The sequence below is a fragment of the Bacillus rossius genome, chromosome 8 (genome assembly GCF_032445375.1).
Source record: "Bacillus rossius redtenbacheri isolate Brsri chromosome 8, Brsri_v3, whole genome shotgun sequence".
Taxonomy (NCBI): Eukaryota; Metazoa; Arthropoda; class Insecta; order Phasmatodea; family Bacillidae; genus Bacillus; species Bacillus rossius.
The window spans coordinates 8,842,075-8,852,097 of NC_086336.1; the positions used below are offsets into that span (position 1 = coordinate 8,842,075).

A 10,023-nucleotide genomic window follows, 5' to 3' on the forward strand; every position below is an offset into this window, starting at 1 on the left:
TTCACAAAAATAATAATTTTCTTAGTTCCTTGCTGTCTGAACATACATCTAGATTCTGCATAAGATTTATTTTAAAACAACAAGTATTCATAAAATTAAATGTAAAACTTTTATCTGGTTTGTTCTCACAGGAACCTTCAGAGGCTCGAGTTCTCAATTCTAAAAAAATTGTTCTGTTAGTGAAGCTCTCTTTACAAATTAAATTACTGTTCTTAGTTTCTCAGTATTCGTTAAACAATGTGCAAATTCTTGATAATTATTATTTTTTTTTTTTTTTTCGGTTTCCGTTTATTACCATACTTCTTTCGTTCTTCAAAAAAAATTAAGTGTCCTTACAGTGTTTCAATTAATTAAACTCTTATCTCGTGAAGGTTGGTGCAACTCCTCGAAGTCAGTGTTGTCGAGAAGAGTAGCTCCCTGGGCTGGCCATCAGCAAACACCACTCAACTCCAACAGCTACTGGACTGGCTTCCAGGGCAGCTCACAACTTCTCCCCACATCTGCTTCGGAGTTGTGCCATCCTCATCACGAACAGATTACAATTCTGAAACATCATCAACAGGCATTCCCATCACGCCTGACAAATACAAAACTAACTACTAAACTGCAATCGATGGGCAAGGATGCAAACACACAAAAAAATATAATTAATTAATTCAACTGCTAACATAAAGTATCCCACCCTTAGCATAATCTAATCAGGCAAATAATTTGATAGGAAAAACTTAAGGAAGGGAAACATGACCTCCAATGATTTTCCCTAACTCTTGAGTCTTGATCTTCTCTATACAGCAAATAGTCCCCACGAAGTAACTGGGTTGAAGGTCAGTTCACATGACCCACCCATAACCTCTTCTACTCTTCTTTTCTTCTGGGGGCAACCACAATGCCCACCAATCTCTCTCCATGGTGCCGAACCAGCTATCCCATGAGAGTAAACAACGTAGTCAATAGGAGCGCAGAGGGGAAACACCAATCTCTGGCTTGTCGAGTCATAAAACTGCTTTATCTTCTTCTTCTTCTTCTTCTGAGTAAAACATCTGATTAATCTTGCTACTATTCTTCCCAACAATAAAAAAAAAGTTCATCAGGTATCTTCATGAAAAAACATTCTAACTAATACTAAGTCTTCTTTTTCTTCTTTTTTTTTCTTCTGTTAGATGTAATAGAAGGCCATGTTAGGGAGGTTATAGGGAAAAAGAGTGGCCAATTCCCACCCCATCACCCACCTAGATCATGACTAATTAACTTTTAAACTTTCTATTTCAAACAAATAAAAAAAAACCATTTTTATTCAAATTTTTAAATTATAGCTACTTTTCCTTCATAACCTCAAAAGCAAATCAATAATTCTAAATGAAATTGTGATTTACTGCATCCTTGTTCCATCCGATCTGTTTGTTTATAACCTTTCTGGTAAAGTATAAAATTTTCAAACATTACTAATTCAAAAAAAAATTAAATTCTGGTGTCCTTTGAGTTACAATTAAATTTACTATTTCTTAGCTTGAAATAATTTAAGTTTTCAAAACTATTTCATTGTCTAATTCACAACACCTAAAAATCAACTCAAAACAACAAATCATCAAAATCAATAAGATCATCTGACCTACCTATCAGTACGGTGAACTTGAACTGTTCGTACACATTTATAATAAGCTATTGTATTGAAATTCCAACCTAAATAAGGTTTTAAAAAAAACTACTAATCCCTCTGTAAATTAAGAAAATTAACTTTAAAAATTAAACTTAAGGTATTAGTTCTTTTTGACAGCTACCACAACTCACTAGTTCCATTACATTACTATAACCTAAAAAGTTCTGTAAATAATGTTTATAACAAAAAAAACTCCAGTTACTGTCTTCCATAAAAAAAAATAAAACTTTACATGACCTTATTAATCTCCACTTGTAAGTCCATGGCTGCCAGCTTTCTCTTCTCTTGAATCTTCAGTCTTGGCTCTTGTTTCAGTGATCTTGTATCTTGTCTCTCGAACTCTTGTCATCTTGTAAACTGGACTGCTGCTCAGCTCATCTTAAGGAATCTGTAACAGTTTCAAAAATACATGTTAATTTAAATTACATAATTCCTGTTCTTTGGTCCTAAAAAAAAATTGTATTATTAGTACACATTACCCTGAAACAACATTATTATTCATTGTTTATTACTTAAAAAAAATGCTTTACCATAAAATCCTTTTTTGTTCTTTTCATTAGGCCTATTTATTTTCCTTCTTCTTAATTAAATTCTGCTTCAAATGTTAATCCTAACTTAAGACCTACCATCTATTTATTATTCATTACCTACATTATTTATGTTACCCTAAAATTACCATAAGTTTCTAATACTTCCTATCAAAGACATTCTCTCTAAAAAAAAATTTACTTGTGACTCTTAACTTAACAAACTTAAAAAAAACTTTTACACTAGACTTAACTTATTATTCATTCTTAGTTACTAAATTTCTATATGTAAACTTTAGTACTTACAAACAAAAACTGCCTATTTCTCTCTACCTCTTAATCTCTTTCAATTATTACAATAATAATGTTACCTTGCATCTTTAAACTTTCTTCTTTTCAATTAAATTAGACATCTCATAACAATAAAAATTCTGCCTATACTCTTCTTATGGGTGTACAAACCAACAACAAAATTTCAAATTCTCAAGTTTCCTTATATTTAAATTATGCAATGCACATAACCTCTGTGGTGCCTGTACCCTTTTAGGCCTACCACCTTCTCCTCTCACATCATGACAACTCTTATTCCTCGGGGTCTGTATTCACTGTTACAAATCAAATATCTCAAAAAAATTAAAAACAAATTTATTATTTTAAGAAAACAAAAATTTACATTGAATTTACTATGGAGCCTGGAAATCTTAATGTCTCACAGCAGCTAACATGACTAAATCCCATGGAACCCCAGGTTTACATAACCTGTGCCCAAAAATTTAAGCATACCAGGCTTTCTCTGCACTGGTTTTACAGCATCACACACTATTTAGGGCCCCTGATCTGCCATCAGTCCCAAGGAGTTTTCCCACAACCCCTCTCTACACAAGCGCCTACCGCATTCCTCTCAATTGGCTATCGGTTTTACGGCATTCTTTTGGGATCCGACCATCAAGTTAGGGCTAATCGAACACTAAACCTCCATACTTCCAAACTAATGTAAATCAATTAAATTTTCTCTGTAATTTCTTAAAATCCAAATAAAAATTATTCAAACATGCCCAAGAAACTTTCAAAAAAAAAATTCATAATCTTATCTTCAAACCCTTAAAATAAAAATAAATAGATTACTCTGTTTTCTCCTTAATAACTGTAAACTGTCAACAAATATCATGTCGTAAATTTTAACTATGCTTACTGACTCTTAATCATAAAATCTCATTTGTCCTAATTAATAAACAACCGATTTCCTTAAAATCTCACTGTATCTCTCACACTCAAACTTCACTGGCTGAATATCTCAATAAATTCAAAAACAATTATCTAAACTCTTAAAGAAACTCCTCCCCAATTATTCAAATTACTTCACCTTATTTTATTTCATTACTTAAAACACCTTACTCAAAAAAATTAATTAATTCCCTTCCATTATTATTTGACCAGAAAAAACTTTCTCATTAATTAATTTATTAAAATTCAATTTCACATTAGGCAAGTACACTAACTCTCTACAGCAATGTTTCTCATTTCCCTCCTTCCTAACTGAATCCAATCTTACTTAACCTCCAGGGAATTTACCTCACAAAATAACCAAATTCACTGTAGTGCCTATCTGCTATAGGCCCACTACACAGGGGGCTCTAACCCCACCAACAAACTTCATTGAAATGGTACCCTATCCCATACAGGATAGCCACTTCGGTACTACCATGGGGAACTCCTGCCCCAAACTACTCACAACTCTCAGGATTCTCCTGACCCTTAATTCACGTAGCCAGCCCATCTATGGGTCTGCTCTACAATCCCTACTTCCCAGGGACACAACACCTCACCTTAGGGTCCCTCGCCCTAAAGAAAACATTAATTTTGTCTCTCTGTTCCCTTGGAGTAAATTCCCTCTACACACAAAAACTATCCTTCCCACTTTTCTCAATGCTTATCGATTTTATAGTGTACCTCCTTAATAATGTTTACAAATCCCAAAAAAATATTTTTAAAACCGAGGTAGAATTTAACTAACAAAAACATAAACAACTTACAACGAAACACTTCTAGCCTATACATCATACACTTCTTAAATTAAATTACTTACATACTGAAAGTTCCTCTTCTCCTAAAACACACTTAAATTTAAATTTATTTAACCAATAGTCTATTTTCTTATCGCTAAGTTACCGTACAGCTGATCAAAACAAGGTCACGGCCGTCCACGTCTCCGTATGAGCCCGTGACGTCACCGAATTCCATCAGGTGCGCCAACCCTCGCTTGCGGTTCCTCCGTTCTCCGCTAGGTCTCAGCACCTCCCCGTCACGTGTTCATTCTGCCACGTCCACTGACGTGTCGTTCTGAAACAACTCTCAACATTTTTCTAATTAAAACAAAACATCACTATAAATTCTATAACTCTCTTTTAAATAAACTCTTGTTTTCTCTTTAATTCCTTTCTAACGTTTATCCTTCCCTCGACTGATTTAATTCGTACGTCTCGTCTCCTACGCGCACGAAAACAAAACAAACTTCTCTTGAAAATAATTCCTATTTACGACAAAAAACTTTATTTTAAATTATAATTCTCTTAACCTACAATCTTAAAATGAACTTCAATTAAATTAAACCACTTGCATTATCTCTAATAAGCATTTAACTTATAACGTATTCTCCTCACGTAATAATCCCCGATATAAATCTACAATAAATTCAACGACTTAAAACAACTTATCACTATAAACTTTATCCTTACAAGTATCCTCAAATAAACATCTGTTACGTCAAAAAAAAATCTCAAAGACTTCCTCCACTTAGATTAAATTCCGTAAATTCTCCTCAAGTAAACTCTTAATAACCTGCTATCAGAAGCTGAAACTAACTTAATAATAAACATAAAAATCTACCTCTCTCTCTCTCCAGAAATAGAACCTATCCGGCGAACTCTACCATTTCTGTCACGTGCACCTAGCCGGTGCCACCGCCATTTCTGTCACGATCCACCTTCAGAGGGGGGGGGGCGAGAATCGTAGCTCTTTACATAGAAACAACTCGCTTGGCATCAACTAGTCTTAACTTCATAAAATACTTTACTGTACCTAGGATCATAGGTTCGTCATCCCGTACAGGATGTCTGGTGAGAGCTGAACTAAGGAGATTTTGCAAAATAACATAATACTTAATTAAAATTATTTTATTCTTAAAGTCAAATACTCAACATCATTTTAAAGAACATTTAAATAGCGGGATTACAATTTAAAACAATAATCTCTTTACTTCCTTAACGATTGAACGACCTTACAAGAGAGAGAATGAGAGAACTTCACTAAACACTTCCCTAGTCCTTCCGAATACCTCAAATCATAATTAATACTTAAAATTAAAACAAAGATAAGTCCATACTCACATTTTCCGAAAAGCCTTTCTTGATCGATTACTTAAAACTAACGTAGGGGCCTCTCCTGCCCTTAAAATCCGAACGAACATTACATTTTAAAAATTATAACTAAACGACTAGTGACGAGGGCCATTGCCTCCGCCCGAAAGCTTGAAGATGACTACATTATGACCTAACTTAAATTAAACGACTCGTGGCCTCTGGCGTCGACCATAGCTTCCGCCCGAAAGCTTGAATTCCTACATCACGAACGAACTAACAACTCGTGACCACAGGTGAGACGCATAGCCTCCGCCTGAGTGAGCCTGAATTCCTACATCACGAACGAACTAACAACTCGTGACCACAGGTGAGACGCATAGCCTCCGCCTGAGTGAGCCCCGAGTCACCAATCACTTGCGCTTAAATTTGCGCGCCCTGCCGCGCCTAGCATAACAAAAGCTCGTTATTGAAGTCAAATTTACTAAACAACTAACTAGAACATCTGGGAAGACTACCCCCCCTCTACCCCGATGTGCAGGCCACACCGCGCGGCTTGTTACGACAGCGCGCCCCAGTAACTGCGGCCCGTGGCTGCGCCAGCGCGCGGCCAAACAAACAAACAAAATTCTGCAAGCCCGCAGCGCGCCGCGCCGGCCCCGTGCCCCAATTACATGGTCACGCCACTTGCGCTGACGAGTGAACAGAGCAGCCAGCCCAGAGTCCCGTCAGTAAAGTCCCTAAATTTGATTTCAACAACCCTGCAAAATTTCAACCCGCGACAATATTAATAATTATATTTACAGAAAAGTCATTACTCCTTATACATTTATATTATTTTTTGATCAAATGGCTGAAATTTACATCAAGGTTATTAATTTACAATCTTCAGAACTATGAACATGATAAGAGGGTCTCCTGGTATTATAAAAATGTAAGGTTTTAAGTTGTGTCTACAGTGTCAGATGTTCGTGTTTTAAAGTATAGCCTACCTAATATTAAGGTACCGTGTTCATATTTTTTTTTAATTCGACCACATATGGGTGAAAGACTTAAGTTATTCTTTAGTAACAAGTCATTTCTCCGAAAAAAAATCAAGACGTATGTAAGTATCTGAGCTTGAAAAATTTACATTATGATTTTCATAATGCGTTTTACATACATATTTTTATGTACATTTGTCTATAAAGGTGGTGATAATGAAGTAAGTTCAATTTTTTTGAAGAAATAAAACCTCCGAAGCAAATTAGATGGGAAGAAAGGAACTGATGACGAATGATGTGCAAAATTAGCTAAGTAGCATGTTGCCAAACCAATGAAATGATAGGTAAAATCCAAGTAAATAAACCTTCGTTATTTCAATACTTTTCTCATTTTGACTGCAAAGAGTGTGAAAACCGGGTAAGTTGCTTTAAAGGTACATAATAATAGGTCATATCTACCAAGGGAATCCAGCAGGCGATAAGAAACGAAAAAAAAAAAATACATACGTAGTGATTTCATGGCATGTTTTCACTACCATGTTTCGATAGGGGAAAGACACCTAAGAGTGCGCACCTAACAAACAATATCAATAGTATATGACTACATTTTAAATTTAAAATAAATATTTCAGTCAAATTTTGCTTTATTATTCTATTATGCTTCCATCTTCATATGTTAAATCATGTAGACGTATTCAAATTGTTATAAAACACACAAAAACAAATACATGCAAATGCGCACTCTTAGGTAAGCTACCTCCTAAGAGTGCGCATTGTTTACCCTAAGAGTGCGCATTTAACACAGATCACAAGTAAATGTTACAGATCCTTCAAATGACGAACATTGCTCATGCCACCACTGTATGCATTTAATACATTATATCCAGTCATCTGATATTGGTTCATTATATCTCTCATCACATCCTGGACAGAATACATAACTTTCCACTGTCTTTGAAGTTTCACGCATCTTCAATGGACCTGATGATTTTCCCCTCTTATTTAACTTGTGTGAATCTTATAACCTTTTCTTTCCACTCTCAAGCAAAATAAATTTTTTAAATGGTGAGCTTGTCATTACTTCCGATCGCCTGGCTTTCCTTTGTCTCTTGACAGGTATAATTCTGGCTGGAGAGATTCATTTTCCTTCACTCGGATCTACAATCATAGGGCTGTTATTTACAATGCAGGTGGAAGAGTTAATATTCTCAACATTTTTCTCCATTGATACACAAGCTAGCATTTGGCAACCCAGATTAATTTCACTAGTCGACAGCTCAACAACACTATCACTACTCGGCGTATCATTGTCATATAGGGTCAGAAAACTCCAATATAGCTACATGAATCATATCGCTAGTCGATGGTATTTGGTCCTGCATTGTTTCATTATTCTAACTAGACACTGAACATTCCATTTCAACTTGAGGACAATTTTCAGTACTTGATGGGGATATGTCAAAGCTAGAAGGTCTCATGGGATTTTTCACAGTTTGTACAGAAATATTTGGAGCACCAGGAATCACGTCGTTGCCAGTGTTCATTGGCTCCTTTAGATATGCCTGCCAGTCACATGAGATGGGATAAAATCCTCGTCGCTGACCACATCTGGGTTATAAGGATAAATACCCGTTGCGCGAAATGAATTCTTTGCTTTCACCATAGTGGCATTCTTCTCATATGAATTGCTGAACAAAAAAACTAATTTCAGAATTGGAAATTGCACGGTAGGGTTGGTTGTGCATCCAAAGTGCGTGCGCACTCTTGTGGACAAACTATGTGCGCACTCTTAGGGAATGAGCACAAGATATGTGAAAGACTCGACAGATAGCAGCACATACCGCAAAAGCTAAACTGACTTATCGACACGAATGCTAAGAACCATGGCTGTTACGTAGTATACAGATAATGTATGCATCTCTTTTTACCTAATTGCTAGAACTTAAGTTACGCGATTGGAATATTACTTGAAAACAACAAAAAAATAACTTTCACCTTTCAAATCTACAAATATTCTTACGCAGCTGCAAGTTTAACGCCATTCGTTTGTCACACCGTAACGAACCAACTGAGGCTATACACTTTTTTTTCAATGTTGCCAACTGTAAGAAAATGGCACTGCGTACTCTTAGGGGATGCGCACTCTTAGGTGCCTTTCCCCTATTCAATATCAAAATGTGTAAAAAGGCGGACTTTTTGTTTTTATTAGATAACATATTTCTAAAGCTAATCAAGCAAGAGGTAAATTATTCGGTATGACTGATAAACATATAAAAATACAAACTCATTTTACGACTTTATGAAATTCTACCCTTTAAGGGGTGTAAAGAGTGTATTATGATTTTATTAATAAAAATTTAGTAACCTAAACAAAATGAATATAAGATATTAGTAATTATTTATAACAATACTTAAAAATACTTTTTCTTATTCATCGTTTTTCAAATTTTCATATCCAAAGTTTTAACAGGGGTGAGTTATTGGTTTAGAAAGAAAAAAAAACAATATGGAATCTATTAAATTCAATATCTTACACTTGGCTGGATAAATAAATTTTATTATTATTTGAAGTTAATAATACATACTATATTTTAATTCTGATAAAATAAAACCTGGATGAGTTTGGCGGTATTGGGTTGGGCCGACCTGATGCCCGACAAGTCCAGAAAGGCGGTGTTTATTCGCGCCACTCCGTGCGGCGACCTCGGGAAACCCGCAGAGTTCCTAGGCCACTAAAAGTGTCACTGACAATGAATGCCCTAATAAGGAAGGTGCGATGGTACTGAAGGGGAGGGGGAGGGGGTTAGCGAGGACCCTTGTAACCCGGCCAGGCACGTGTGGCAAGCCTTACGTCAGTGGACGGCACGTGACGTCAGTGGCCGTGTTGGGCCGCCAGCCAGCTCCGAACCTGGCACGTGTCGCAGTCCTGTCTGCGTTCGTAACAATTCTAACTGATGATTATCTGATACGCCAGAATTATTATTTGGACTATACAAAAGAGAAAACGTAGTGAAATATTGTCCGTGTATTTTCTTTTTTTTTTTTGCAAAATTGTCGCCCTTTTATATTCACTCCACTGTTATATACCGAGCCTTTTGTGTAAGTAGTAAACATTGCAGATTAAGCATCAGGCAACAGCAATCGATTTTCAAGTTGCGGTCACACAATTACCATTACAACGATTTCACGTCCAATACGGTCAAACATTTCGTTCCTTCCATTAATAAGATATAAGTTAGTTTTTTTCCGATGTAAGATGTTGCTAATAAACTTATTTTCCCGTATAAAACTATGTATTTTAAAGTTTAAAAACCATTATTGTTAGGATATTACTTGTTACTTATTGGCGATGTGTAAAGTCTCTTTCAAATACGTTTTCAGTCGTAGTATTTATCTACAGCGAATTAATATTTGGTTAAGTTGATTACTGTATAGAGTGCGCTCGCATGGTCCAATATCGATATCGATAGCTTGCCCATTGCATGCAACGCCCACGCTCT

The 10,023-nt window shown here is 35.8% G+C and overlaps 1 long non-coding RNA gene across 1 annotated transcript; it reads right to left on the reverse strand.

Annotated features, from left to right (window-relative positions):
• Window positions 1-256: 256 nt before the first annotated feature.
• On the reverse strand, window positions 257-5,281 carry LOC134535513 (uncharacterized). The gene is made up of 2 exons (XR_010075633.1): window positions 4,271-5,281; window positions 257-2,045 (listed from the first exon to the last, which is right to left on the reverse strand). It is a non-coding gene; the product is annotated as an uncharacterized LOC134535513 (long non-coding RNA).
• Between the last annotated feature and the right edge of the window lie 4,742 nt (window positions 5,282-10,023).